The sequence below is a fragment of the Zingiber officinale genome, chromosome 6B, assembly GCF_018446385.1.
Source record: "Zingiber officinale cultivar Zhangliang chromosome 6B, Zo_v1.1, whole genome shotgun sequence".
Lineage (NCBI taxonomy): Eukaryota > Viridiplantae > Streptophyta > Magnoliopsida > Zingiberales > Zingiberaceae > Zingiber > Zingiber officinale.
Window position 1 is genome coordinate 58,501,676 of NC_055996.1, and position 15,448 is coordinate 58,517,123.

Consider the following 15,448-nt stretch of genomic DNA (forward strand, 5'->3'; position numbering starts at 1 on the left):
TCAATTTTTAGATGCTAATTAAGAAACCTAACCCAGGTACTATTGTCCTATAGGAGCTTTTTTTTGTTAGGGCATCTCTAACCCATCATTAAAACATCAAATTTGATGTAAATTTAACACCAAATTACTCCAATCCATACACCAAATCACACCTCAAATATGGTAATGTGAATAGTGCAACACCAAGTTGATAGCATTCCTTACTTGTAGCTGTGATCAAGTTTTCTTGATCACACCAAATCATATTAAAAGGATTTTAATTTTTTAAAATCTCACCTCAAATATGGTGTGACTTGTAGCCGGCCAAATCATATTAAAAGGATTTTAATTTTTTAAAATCTTTTCTTATGTGGATATCATGATTTTAAAAGAGAGTTTAAAATTTAAATCTTTCCTTTTATAGTTTTCTACAAAAGATTAAGTGAAAGATTTGATATCTTTCCTTATTTGTAGTTAAAAGGAAGATTTTAATTTTTGATAGAACTTTTCTTTTTTGTAATCATGTTCATGTTTTAAAAAGAGAGTTTTAAAATTATATATTTTAGTTTCTACAAAAAATTAAGAAAAGATTTGATATCTTTCCTTATTTGTAGATTGAGAGAAATATTTTAATTTTAAAAGATAACTTTCCTTTTTGGAAATCATCCACATATTTTAATAGAGAGATTTTAATTTATAAAATTCCTTTTATAATCAACCATGAAGGGAAAAATTATTAGAGAAATTTTTATTTTAAAATTTCCGGAAACAAATTAAGAAGTTTTAATTTTGTGTTAAAACTTTCCTTGCTTGGAGCAATGAGGTAGCCGGCCATGATATTTAAGAAAAGGAAATTGATCTTAATCAATTAAATTTTCCTTTTCATGGCAAAGATAATAAGGAAGGTTTTATTTAATTTTTCCTTATTTGCCAAGACCAAGGATTATAAAAGAGGGGGTAGGGGTGCCTTCATGGGAAGAACTCTATTCTATTTTTCTCTCTTTTCTTCCTTGGTGTGGTCGACCATCCCCTTCTCCTCTTCTCTTCCTTTTGGTAGCCGAACCTCATCACTCTCAAGGAGACTCTTGTGGTGGCCAGATCCTACTTGGAGAAGAAGAAGAGGAAGGAGTTTCTTGCATCCCTTGGAGCTTGGTGGTGGTGGTCGAACCTTTACATCCTTGGAGGAGTTTTGGTGGCCGGAACTTGGTGAAGAAGAAAAAAGGGCTTGGGTGGTTCTCATCTCGGTAGATCGTTGCCCACACAACGTCCGAGATAAGAAGAGGAATACGGTAGAAGATCAAGAGGTTATTGCTTACAAAGAAAGGTATAACTAGTAATTGTTTTCCGCATCATACTAGTTTTTCTTTGTATGAATTCCAAACACAAGAGGCATATAATTCTAAGTTTCGAATTTGTGATTCGAATTTGTGTTTTTTTTTGTTTTTCGAATTTATGATTCGATTGTTCTTTTTGGTTAAACCTAGAGTTATATAAGGAAATTAAATATTAGATTTCATTAAAAGGTTTTGTCTAGGAAGTGGTGGTTGCTCCCATATCCAAGAAGGCCTAGTGCCTCGCCATGTTTTACCTGGATGCCGATTTCTGAAATTAATATTTAATTGAATTTATAACGTAGGTAGATTTAGATCAATAATGTTAAGTATCATTTGCGATCCAAGTCTAAAACATTAAGAATAGATAAGTTAAATTTGGAATCAATAATGTTAAGTTCCATTTGCGATTCCTAATTTAATTTCTAAAGAACACAATAGGTTGTTAGGAAAGGTTCGACACTTGTATAAAAATTTTGTACAGTGGAACCGGTACGATCTTCCTAGGACCAACCAACACCACCAAGTACTGCTCACCCGAGAGGATTAAGAAAAGGTCAACTTCATCACGGTCGACAGAACGTTTTGCTACAACGTCATGCCGTTCGGACTAAAGAACGTCGACACCACCTACTGGAGGCTCATGAACAAGGTGTTTCAGCGACAGATCGGCCGTAACATGGAGGTATATGTCAATGGCATATTAATAAAGTTACTCCAAGCTGCTGATCTATGTGCAGATATCGAAGAAACATGCTGAACCTTAAGGACATATGGGATAAAGCTAAACTCGAGAAAATGTTTGTTCGGCGCGAAGGGTGGATGCATCCTTGGATACATCATCACCAAACGGGGCATCGAGGCGAATCCGAGCAAGGTGAAGGCGCTACAAGACATGTCTTCGCCTTACAGCTTGAAGGAGGCCCAACGGCTAACCGGACGGATCACCGCGCTGTCCAGGTTCGTCTCCAGGTCATCCGACCGAAGTCATCTGTTCTTCAAGGTGTTGCGTTGAGCTACAAAGTTTCAATAGGACGCGGAGTGCGACCGGGTGTTGGAAGAGCTCAAGGAGTACCTTAACTCCTTGCCTATGTTAGCTAAGCTAAGCACTGGTGAGCCACTTTGGGTCTATCTGTCATCCACCAAGTATGCAGTTGGCTCGGCATTAGTTAGGCAAAATAGCCAAGAACAACAGTACGTGTATTTTTGGAGCCATATATTGAAAGATGTAGAACTCCATTACACCTGTCTTGAAAAGTTAGCTTATCCGTTGGTGCTAGTGGCTCGGAGACTCCGCTCCTACTTCCTGGTGCATCCGATAGTCGTGATGACCAACAGCGCCTTAGGAAGAGTCCTACTCAATCTAGAGGCGTCCGATAGGCTGATTAGGTGGGCGACTGAGTTAAGTGAATTCGACATACAATATCAGCCTCGAACGGCGATCAAAGCTCAGGCCTTGGCTGATTTCATCATAGAGGTCCAGAACATCGAGCTGAAAGCAACTTGGAAAATATATATCGACGATTTGTCCACTCGGAAAGGCAGCGGGATCGCCATATTATTAATATCATCACAGGAGGATCGGATGTAAATTTTTGTTTGGCTGGATTATCGAGCCACCAATAACGAAGCTAAATATGAAGCATTGATAGTCGGCTTACAAGTAGCATGGCATGTCGGAACCACAAAAGTTCTCATTCACTCAGACTCTCAGTTGCCCACTCAACACCTATCAGAGAAATTCGAGATAAGCAGCACCAACTCAAGCTGTACGCAAAGCCTTCGAGAAGCTAAGAGCACATTTCCAAGAAGTTGTTATACAGAAAATCCCCCGATCAGACAACCAAGAAGCAAACAAACTGGTTAAATTAGCTAGTTCATTATCCCCGGTCATGATAAGTCAACCGATCGAACAGGTCTCACTGGTGGCGCATATATATAGGATGGAAGGAATTTCCTTCCCAAGCGACTGGAGAACGCCATTGGCTAAATTCCTCTGCTCCGGAAGCACACCGCCCGATCAAGAAGTAGATCACCTATTGAAAAAGAGATCCGGGCGATTTACGTTGATCGAGGATCATCTTTACAAGCGGGCTTTCTCGGGGCCATTGCTTAAGTGTGTTGGGTCAGAAGATGTAGAGTACATCCTCCAAGAAGTGCACCAAGGTTCCTGCAGAAGTCATCCGAGCGGTCGTTCGCTGTCTCGGAAGATTCTCCTGGCCAAATATTTTTGGCCTACTCTCCAAGAGGATGTCGCTCGGATGGTAACCACCTACCTGTCCTGCTGAAGTATCACAATATCCCGCACCGACCGACTGAGGAGATGAAGGCATCCACGTTGTATTGCCCGTTCTACCAATGGGGCATTGACATCGTTGGGTCGTTCACCATGGCGATGGCTTAGCCAAGATTCATACTCGTCGCGGTCGATTACTTTTCTAAGTGGGTGGAGGTCGAACCGCTGGCTAAAATAAGTGAACAGATTATTATCAAATTCATCTGGCAGAACATTCTGTGTCAGTTCGGTATCCCCTGCCGACTCGTCTCTTACAACGAGAGGCAGTTTGTTGGTCAAAGGCTCAGGGAGTGGTACGAAGGCTATGGCATCTAGCAAGCTTTCACTTCTGTGGCCTACCCACAAAGCAATGGCCAAGCAAAAGTCACCAACCGAGAGATCCTCAGAGGTCTATGAGCTCGGCTCGACCACGCAGGAGGCAGTTGGGTCGATGAGTACCCCAGTGTTCTGTGGGCCCTCCGTACGACTCCAAAGGAGGCGACCGGCGTAACACCATTTCACTTAGTATACGACGGTGAAGAGGTGGTCTCCGTGAAAGTCGGAGTAGAATCTGACCCAGTGCAGCTCTACAATGAGGGGAACGTCGAGCAGAGACTCATGGAACTTGACTTGGAGGATGAGGGGCGGCATAAGGCTATTGTTCAGTTAATGGCATATCGGCAGTGGATGAAGCATAACTACAACCAAATGGTGATCCCAAGGTCCTTCCAAGTCGACGATCTGATGTGGAAGAGAATAAAGTCAGTCGGTGACGTCACCAAGCTCGAGGCGCCATGGGTGGAACCTTACAAGGTCGTACAGAAACTCCGTTCGGGAGCCTACTACCTGGAGGACGAAGACGGAAGACAGGTCGAGTGGCCGTGGAACGCGAACCATCTCCAACCCTACAAGGTCGAGTGAGGTGCGCAAGTGAATATCTGGTGTACCTGTATATGTGTATGTGTTCCTTCTAAATGCATGACAAACATAAATAAAACACAAAGTTTTCTAGACTATTGAGTCGAACGACCAAGTTAAAAGTCGAGCGATGACTATAAACTCCTGTCTACACATTAAGATTGTCGAGCAACGACGTTAAACCCCAGTCGTCACCGACCGTCGAGCAATGACGTTAAACCCTAGTCTTCACCGACCGTCAATTGACGATGTTAAACCCTAGTCTTCACCAACCGTCGAGCGGCGACGTTAAACCCCAGTCTTCACCGACCATCGAGCGGCGACGTTAAACCCCGGTCTTCATCAACCATCGAGCGGCGATGTTAAATCTTGATCTTCATCAACTGTTGAGCGGCGACGTTAAACCCCAGCCATCACCAATCGTCGAGCGACGACGTTAAACCCCAGTCTTCACCAATCGTCGAGCGGTGACGTTAAACCCTGATCTTTGTCAACAGTCGAGCGGTGACCTTAAATCCAAGTCTACGTCTTCAACAGTCGAGCGGTGGCTATAAACCCGAGACCAATGAAAAATGGCTTATCCAAGCAAGTAATACGACGCCGACCAGTGGGCCACGGAGCCACACTTGGAAGTTTTTCGCATTATGGTAAGCAATTCGCAGTCTCACTCGATCTTAAGCGGTAGCGCAATGATAAACAAATTAGAAAATATGAAAAGGAAGAGCCGAACAGTGCAAAACGAAGGATTGACATCAAATGAAAAGGTTCACCGAACGGGCGACCATTCATTAACACTTGTATAATTTTTACAAGTCCAAAAAAATAGTACAAAAAAAGAGACAGGGTACACGGGAGCATGCTCACTCAAGATAATCCAAAACATTGTCGAGCAACGACTCGGTCATCTTGTCCCGACCGATGACCTTGTTTATTAGAGCGATGGGAATGTAGCCATCGTCCTTCAGTTGGTCGACCGTCCCGTCGATCACGAGGTTGAAAAGGCAGAGCACCCGATCGGTGACCTTGTCATTGAAGGTGTCAGAACGGAGATAGGCCCGCTTCATGAGCTCAAACCGATCGGACTCACCATCATGATAAGTCTTGAGGGTCGCTCGGGATGCTTGTAGCTCTGCCTTCAACTGGGCCAACTCCTTATCCTTGGCGTCGAGCTGGGCTTTCGCTGTAGACCAATCGGCCGACCTACACTCTCGCTCGGCGTTCAACGTTGCCTCTGCCTCCTTCAGGTTCTGAGCTAACACCCAAAATTCTTTACTTTTGATCTCCAAGTCTTCGATGGTCTGGAGCTTCCTGGTGTTGATCGAGTGGATCTTGGACTCAAAGAAGCTGGCCTGTTTATTAAGCCGAGCCAATTGAGTAGCCTGCCCGGCGCTTTTCCACTTCTCCACTTCCAGCAGCTCGGAGCTCTTATTCAGATCGCCCCTTAATTGGGCCAGTTTGGCTCATCTACTCCACCTGCACCTGTGAAGCAGCTGATTAGCCACTCAAAGCATGCAGCTGTTGGACTTCATGCTCCAAATAAGTGAACCTGTGGCACATGGCCAGACTCTTAACCCAGTACTGCAGCAACAAGAAATGTGTAATAGCAGATTAGACAAAAAAGTTATAAAAAAAAAAAAAAAAAAAAAAAAAGCAGTGTATGTACCCTTGTGGACATCTAGGTGTGACTCTTGGCGAGCTCCCCAGGAGAGATGACCGCCGCGTGGGCCCGAGGATTGGCCCATATCTAGGTGAGCGACCCTTCAATCCTTATTTGGTGCTCGGGGGAGAGGGTTGCTGGGTCATCCGAGCTGCAATACTCATCGGTTGGCAAATAAATGATCGCAATTATTTGCCTCTGGCTACTCAGGCCAGAGGGGTCTGAAGTCGCTCTGCCTGAAGAACGGGGCATCGAGGCCAGTCCGATGCAGGACACTTGGGCAGCCAACATTGATGGTGCAAGGAAGGCGATCGGCAGTGCACAAATCGTCCCTTGAGGCATCGCAGACAGGGATGGTGTCCGGTTGGATGATAAGGAAGTAGAAAGTTCCACGACGTCTTGCTCAAGAGGCATAAGGGAAGTCTCTCCCCGCTCGGAGGAGAGTCGAGAGACGACCCATGTTGGAGTCTGTAGGGCAGAAGAAGAGGATCGGGAGGAACCCCCCTCCGCTCAGCTCCTCTTGTATTGCCATAGGGGTTCGTCGGAGACGGCTGACTCTGATGCTACCATGTTCGGAACCATCGATGGTTGTTTGGGCAGAAGGTCCGTTGTAGTAGCTGCCACATCACTTGTAGCTGTCCGGCTTCCCCCAACTCCGCTCCCCGACACTTGGGTTCCCTCCTCCTCACTGAGCGGATCCTCATGAGAGCCGACCAGCTGCAAGTCGTGGCTCTCCAACTCAACCACAGCCGCAACATTAATAATTTAACTTAAAAATTATTAATTTAACTTAAAAATTATTTTAAAAAATTATTTTAACTTAAAAATTCTTTTAAAATTATTTTAAATCTTATTAACTTAAAAATTATTTTAAATCTTTTTAACTTAAAAATTATTTTAACTTAAAAATTCTTTTAAAACTTATTTTAACTTAAAAATTATTTTAAAATTTTAATTTAACTTAAAAATTTATTTTAAAAAATAATTTAACTTAAAAATTATTTTTAAAAATTAATTAAACTTAAAAATTATTAATTTAACTTAAAAAATTATTTTAAGCTTAAAAATTATTTTAAATCTTTTTAACTTAAAAATTATTTTAACTTAAAAATTATTTTAAATCGTTTTAAATTAAAAATTATTTTAAATCTTTTTAATTTAAAAAATTAACTTAACTTAAAAACTATTATAAAAAATTAATTTAACTTAAAATTATTTTAAAATTTAATTTAACTTAAAAAATTAATTTAATGCGTTCATCCACTCTTGCCAAGGCTTTCACCGAACTTTAACGCGAGAGAGATTAAAAATAAAATTCTTACTTTCTTCTTTAGTTATTACGCTGCTGCGAGTCAACCGAGGTCATCATTTCTAGTATTCTTATTCACGATGTGTCGGTAAACTTTTGTCCTATAGTTTATCGCTTAGTTTAGTTTTTTTATAAAGTAAGAAACGTCATAATACTGGTGTTGGGCCCTCTACTACTAGTACTGACCCTAGGTTCCCTACTGAAGAACTTAGGATTAGATTTGACTCTACCATTTATATGCCTATCTGAACTAGGTGTTTAGATAGACAATTTTTCTTGCGTTCTTGTATTCCAGCTGTAGAGGTCATTGACTACTACAGCTTGCAGAGCCTTATTTATTGTACCAGTTCAGTAAACATTGGTTTATGTGCTGAACTGTACAACAATTTAGTCAAGGTAGATGACCTTACATATACTACTAGGGTAGCTGGTACTAATATCACGCTATCCCCTACCATTATCCAAACCTTTTTAGGTCTATGGCCATCTACATGCACTTTTCAGTGCTACCCTCCTAGGGATCTACCATTTGGTGATCCTTACTCTCATATTACTCTTGATAGATTTATTCGTATTTTTTGGGGGGAGAGCGAGTACCCACTGTTACTATGTTTAGGTCAGTTTCCCTTCGAGTTCAGGACTATGTCCTCTATAGGGTTTTAGTCTCCTGTATTTTGTCATTGACCACTCGTGACGTCGCGATGATGCGTCTATTTCACTCTTTTCTCCTTTGTGCCTTTTGCCATAGATTAGATATAGATATTAGCTTATATATCTTTCAGGCCATTATCTACTCAGCTGGAGTCACTACCAGCGGACGAGTTCATATGTCGTACTGCCACATTTTGACAGCATATATATTGCCTCCCTATGTATTGACGTCACCAGAGGTGATGTCCGAGTCCTAACTGAGTTTGATGTTGTAGGATCTAGGAATTTCCCTTTAGGTGGTATCCATATCGATGATGAGGGTGTCTTATCCTGGCGGAGGGGGGGCACAGCACCAGCCTAACCCAAATGTAGAGTGAGATGCCCAGGAGGAGGAGGCAGAGTAGGATGAGTTTATGATCACACTATTCGGCGAGGCCACTCCTGCCCCGGCACCGCCCCCAGCCCGAGCACCACGTCTCGCTCCTCGCACTCTAAGTAACTGAGTTGCTAGACTAGAGCTATCTATGATGAGTCTCCGTCAGGAGATCTCCGATTTTCACCGAGGTATGCGGCAGGAGGTCTCCGACTTACGACGGGAGATGCGGCGGGAGATCTCCGACTTGCGATGAGACGTGCGACAGGAGATCTCTGACATTCGACATGACCTATCCAGCTCTCGAGAGGATGACCGGACCCGTCATATTGAGCTGATAGAGATGTTACGCTCCTTGGGGTTCGGAGCACCCTCTTCATCATCCTGATAGATTTGATCGCTACTGTCCACGTGTACTTTATCTTGACTATTGTATTTATATATTGACTTATTTATATTTCATCTCATATATTGACTTGTCTTATTCTAATTAATAGACTAGGATTCTTAAATTACAGAAATTATTTTCAAAAATATTTTTCTTAAATTCTAGGATAAAACTTTTATGTTTTCAAAATTTTCCATTTTTAGAATTTCAAAAATCAATTTTAGCCTTAGTTTAGATCACTTCCTTAGAAAGCATGTTCCTATAGATCTAAGGTTTGAGCATCTCACCAACACACTATGGCTAACTTGTTTGTGTATTTCTGAACTTAGAAAGGGGTGAGATGTATAGGCAGATTGCCTAAACTTAAAATGCTTATTTCAGTGCATCGACATAAGTCTGGGTGTTAAATACAAACCTTACATCGATCAGGTTAAGTTATTTAGCTTAGTCAAACACTAACTGATTACAATTAACTTAATCTGAGTAACCAAGTGAAAGTTGTTATCCTCTAACAGTTAGCAAGTAACTAATCGGTTAGACAGGTGTTTTTTTGATGTCAGGTTCAGGGAGAGTATTAATTCAACTTATTAACAAAATTATTTTCTATTCTTTGAAAATATTTTGTAATTTTTTTTAAAAAAAAAAAAATTCCTAAAATATTTTAATCTATACTTATTTTTGTAAATCTAATTTGATAAATTTATTTTGAAAACTAGTTTTTATAAAACTAAGTCTTTGAAAATTAGATTTTATAATCTTATGTTTCTTAAAAAGTTGACTTTTATATAAAACTTATATACAAACCCAGTTTTGAAAATTTGATTTTACAAACTTAGTTTTGAAAATTAGATTTATAACTTGGATTTTATAAACTTGGCTTTGTTAATCTTACTTTTGTAAAATAGGTATATTTGAAAATTAACCTTATGTTTAAAAACTATTTTTAAATTTGCATTACGTTTGCAAGCCCATTTTGAAAATTATGTTAATTTGTGCAAAATTTTACTCTATGTTTTACAAAGTTAGTAAAGTTATCTTTCTAAGTTAACCATTTTCTCAAACTTAACTATTTTTGAAAAAACTAAAAAATAAAGTTTAAAGCAAAATGTTCTATATTTTTACTCCTCCAAGTCAATCTAATTTCAGTTTGCACTTTCTATTACCTTTTTGCTTGGCCTACGATTTCTATGTTTTTTTTATGAATGTCAAAGGGGGAGGGTTAAGTGGTTTAAGTTAGTTAATAAACAAAATATCAAACCATAAACCCTAACCCACAAACCATCTTAATTAATTACAACTTTTTGCATATTTTTTCACTAACTTAACCCAAGTTGTCATTGCATCAAAAAGGGAGAAATTGTTAGTGCAGTTAGCGCTAACGGTTTAACTCAGTTTTTGATGAATGACAAAGTAAGTTAAGTCAATTTCATTGTGATCTAACACTTTAACTAAGTGTGCAGGAGAAGCCTAGACTGACCGGATGTTTGGCATGAAGTCTAGCTAGGTCAACGGGTCAACCTGATAGCTGGCACGAACCCCAGACTGGTCGACGGGCTGACCGGATGTCTGGCACAAAGTCCAGCTAGGTCGACGGGCTGACCTGATAGTTGGTACGAAGTCCAGACTGGTCGACGGGCTGACTGGACGTCTGACAAGGTAAGTTAAGGTAAGTCACTGTAGGGGAATGACTTGGTGAGGGTGTATTTCCCGTTTGAGGAAACAATAGGCGTTGATTCAACTTAGAACCATTTCAAAAATATAAGTTGAGATCCTGACTAGATTCCAGTCTCGGTAAGATGAAATCTCTAATTACTACTCTTTTACTATAACTGTTCTAATACTTTGTTTTACAGGGTAGTATAATTTGCATTTGCTTCAGACTAATATTTTCTTGCAGGAAGTTGACTGCAGGAAAATGAGGGTCCGGGAACCCGGAAGGCAAATTTTATCCCCGTAAGTCGTCACAACGTGGAGCTCACTGGTTGGCTAGGCTACATCACAGTCCAAGCTCCCGGAAGGGATCCGGGCGCCCGGAGCCTCCTATATAAGGAGGGTGAGCCCTGAAGCAAAGAACAACAACGACATCTACTTTACTGCGTTGTGCTCCTGCGACGCTGCAAAGCTCCTCCGATAATGTGCTGCCAAGAGTTTTTTCTTTCCTTTATTTTGTTGTCGGTATTTCCTTTTAAAGTTTGTGTACTTGCATTTGTAACCTTTTACGAACTGTTAGTGAATTGCACAACGAAAGCACTCAACGAGTGCGGGCCTTGGAGTAGGAGTCGACGAAGGCTCCGAACCAAGTAAATTGGTTTGTGTTAGCATTGTTTCATTTTTATTTTTCTACTACTTACTCTAACTCACTACGAATAATTTTAAATCGATATTCACTCTCCCCCCCCCCTCTATTGACTTTCACGATCCAACATCAGGCTCTGGTTGGCAGGAGAGGGGCCCGAGCAGACCCCTAGTCCAAATCAGGATGATACGTAAGACAACTGACGCTTAATACAGAGTAGCAGGATGCCGAGGGAGACTGCATAGCTGATCTGAACGGGGAATATATGTTACTACACGGTAACCACATAGAAAGAATCATGGAGGCCGATAGAGTGGAGGAGTCTCAGCCAAGCGGCTACCTCGCTCGGCCAAGCAGTGGGACCTGGCCATGGACGGAGCGGAGTCTCGATCGAGTGGCTACCTAGCTCGGCCAAGCAGCGGGACCACTGTAGTATCACTCGACATCTTTTTGGGAGATAGTGTCACTGACACGAGGCATGGTCGGCAGGTGGATCGTACAGCAGAAGCTTCTGCTGTCGTGTCAAGGATATGCATGCCCAATTAAGGTATGCTGTCAGAGGTACTTTCTTGACAATGCCCTTTCATGGGACACATGGGAGAGTGTGCTTATGCCTCGACAAGTGCGCGCACTACCCGCCAGGACTCTATATAAAGGGGGTTCCTTCACCGGTAGAGATAAACGTTATTCTTAACACTACAAGAAAAGAGAGCTTTAGAGACGAAAAATTCTATCTCTAAAAATCATTTTTCCGTCTCTAAAGAATATTTGAGACGAAATATTCTGTCTCAAAAATCTATTATTGAAAGCCCCGTAGCTAATTTTGAGATAAAAATTTTCTGTCTCTAATTTCGTAAACGGATTGAAAAATTATTTATAAATTTGTTTGTATTTGCCCAAATAAAAATAACTTCAAATACAAATTCAGTTTCTAATTTTGTTTTGAATCCGTCATTAGTCTGCCTCAAATTACATATCAAATATAATTTTAATTTGTTTATAAATCCATTTATAATTCTGTTTATAAATTCTGTCTTAAATTTTGTTTTAAATCCGTCATTAATCTGTCTCAAATAATATATTAAATATGATTTTAATTTATTTATAAATCCATTTATAATTTTATTTATAAATCCATATTTAATTTTATTTTTAAATTAATCACTAAATTTACAATATATTATATTTTTATATTTCTCATCCACATAATACTTTAAACAATCTTACATTTCAAATAAATTAAAAATATTTAAAACAATTAATTTCTAATGCAAAGTATCATACAATTAATATTAAAATAAATAAATATTCACATCATCTAAATACACTTAACTATTAATCAAAGAAAAAGTAATTTAATCTTTATTCGTCTATCACGATGCTCACGAGACCATATCCTCTTGGATATAAATGATTTGTATATCCCATCTCTTGAATCATTTTACGAACCATCTCCTTTAGATTTTCTTCTCTTTGCCTACTTTCCTCGATAAGTTGTTCTTCCCTTTGACTATTTTCTTTGATAACGAGTTCCCATTTATTTTTGCTTTCAATAATTTCTTCCTCCATCCTTTTGCTAGTAGTACACATTTCTTCAATTTCTTGAGATAATTCTTTATTCTTCTCATTAAGATAATTCTTTATTCTTCTCATTAGAGCACATGTCATTGAAACTTTCATTGTGTAATCTTATAAGGTATTGATTGCGTCCAAATCCGTACTCGCACCCTCCCCTTACATGGGTCGCCCAAACGCCCACCACATCACGCCATGATTTGAGATTGATTGAAGGCTGACAAGATTGATCAACAACATTTTGTCTCTCTTTATATTGTTCCTGTCCATATTATAATAGTTTATATTAGTTTAACAAATATAAAAACAAACAAGTAAGAATTAATATAAGAAAATAAAAAATTAATAAATAATTAATTATGTTGGCTTAGACTAACTCGAGCTGATTTGTTATCCACAAACTTTCCAGTACCTTCCTTTCTTTTATGCATTCGTTTAAAAACCTCAAATTCATCCACTTCTCGTCCCAAACTTTTTTTTACAATCATACATAATTTATGTCAATATAAAATAGAACAAATGAAATACATTGAATTTATATCTAAATATAAAATATTTAATAAATTTATGTGATGTGTAAATTATTAGAATAAACATGTTATAAAAGGAGGTTTACCATTCTCTCACGGTGCACTCAAAAAGAAATTGAACCCCAGTATGTTTGGTAGTAGACTCATACTTCGCTGTCATTTTATTCTTACGTGCAATTTCACATTTGATCTTGTAATCTTCTTTATTCTAATGAATTTTAACCAAAGTATTCCATATATTAGCTTCTAGTTAGGTCCTCTATCTATCATATTTAATGTGTGGTTCCCTTCCTAAATCTTCTCGTGCCAATGATAATGCTGCTTTCTTAGCCAAATGAATGGATGCCCTATATCTCTCATTTGAATTTTCATTCCATATCTTTTTTATTTCTCTGTCTATAAAATTATCCTGATTATATCTCAACTACACCAAATCCAATAAGTAATCAATGGTTATACATAATATCACAGGTTAATAAATAATCAATGATTGCTCTAACAGTCTAGATATAGAATGCGATAAGAAGTAATACTGGTATATGATGCATGACATTTATTTTTTATTACTGTAGTATGAAGCTCAGTAAATGGAGATGAACAAGTTAAATAGAAGACATAATAGTAAAAAAACTAGCTTAGCACGCTTTGAAGCGTGCCTTTTGTTGACCTTTTGTTGACTGTTAGCTGAAGAATATGAAGCATATGTTATCATAACCACATGACTATTGAGGAGCAAAATGGTAATCAAGTATATCCCATGAGCAGCGCTTTCCCATCTCCACTAAAACTTTAAACTATTAGCAATAGATAGCAGATTAGCAGTCCCAGATTGTTTATAATTAATTTTCAAGTAATTAATTAATTAAGTATCAAACTCATCTCTGTGGGAGTTGATAGAGCACATGATAGAGACGAGATCAGTGTTTGTGGTGAAATGTTTCAATCCCAGCATCCCTTTGAGTTGTTGCATGATGAAGATGACCGTTGTGCCTCCCATGAAACCAGTGATCATCGAATGTGAGAAGAACTCCACAGTCAGCCTACATATGCACGTATTCATCCATCTATATATATATATAATTAATTAATTAGTGAAAACATTATCGACTTTTTTTGCAGCTTACGTACACTAGAAATTAGCGCACTTTAATTTTCATCAAGCGAGGAAAAACTATTAATAAATAGCAACTCTGCGTGGTCAATTATAATTTATTACCTGAAGATGTCAAGCGCTGCTTGAAAGAGTCCAGTGAAGAAGGGGGCGGTGAAGAGCAAATGCGTGTACAACTCCGATGGCCGAAGCAAGAAACAGCCAGACGGCGACGGTGTCCCCCACAGCCACGTTTGTGGAGCTACCACATATCGCATAGATTAACGGCGGGATGAAACTCGAATCTAAAACAGGGACAAATAGTGATTAATTACTTAATTAATTATTCACGCATGTAATTGATTCCGAATTAATTAAGCATATCATAATACAGAGGCCGATGATGGGGTGAAGGTAGGCGAGGGGGGTGTAGCTGATGCCTTGTGGGACAGCGAGGATGGTGACGGTGAAGCCGACGAGGAGATCGCATTGGAACTTAGTGAGGTTATATTTTGGCCCCCATTCCAGAATGGTTACCAAGTACGTGAGCATTAGCGTAGATCTCGAGGACTGGTGACACTCTGCCACAGCCGAACGCTACCAAAATGGATCCTCTGGCAAGAACATCTCCCTCAGATCCTCTCTCAAAGACGTGAAGGACCCTTTCCTTCTTAGGTTCACCTCCATGCGATCAAGCTCATATCTACCTACAATTAACGTCGGCATTGAAATAGATCGCGTTTGGTGGATCATGGAAAGAACGCCGGAGAAGAAGATCGAATTTTCCTTAAGCAGGAGCCTTGCGTACCTTGGAGTCGTGCATGATTTAGGACCAGGGAAGAAGATCGTGTGTGCCTTAAGTTGGAGTCGCGCCTACCTTCGAGCCGTGTGCGATTTGGGACAGGAAAAGAAGATCGCGTGCACCTTAACTTGGAGTCGTGCCTACCTTGGAGTCCTACGCGATTTGGGATTGGAGAAGAAGATCACGCGCGCGATTTGGGACTGGAGAAGAAATTGCATCGCGTGCGTGATTTGAGAAGAAGACGCGTCAGGTGGAATTTGGGAGAAATCGCAAA

At 39.7% G+C, this 15,448-nt stretch overlaps 1 long non-coding RNA gene across 2 annotated transcripts; it reads right to left on the bottom strand.

Moving 5' to 3' along the window:
- Positions 1–12,523: 12,523 nt before the first annotated feature.
- Positions 12,524–15,448, bottom strand: LOC121992489. Of its 2 annotated transcripts, XR_006114923.1 has the most exons (5): positions 15,181–15,448; positions 14,765–15,079; positions 14,499–14,677; positions 13,950–14,346; positions 12,524–13,014 (listed from the first exon to the last, which is right to left on the bottom strand). It is a non-coding gene; the product is annotated as an uncharacterized LOC121992489 (long non-coding RNA). The 2 variants fall into 2 exon arrangements; XR_006114924.1 differs by lacking the exon at positions 12,524–13,014 and having other exon boundaries at positions 13,821–14,346; positions 14,499–15,079.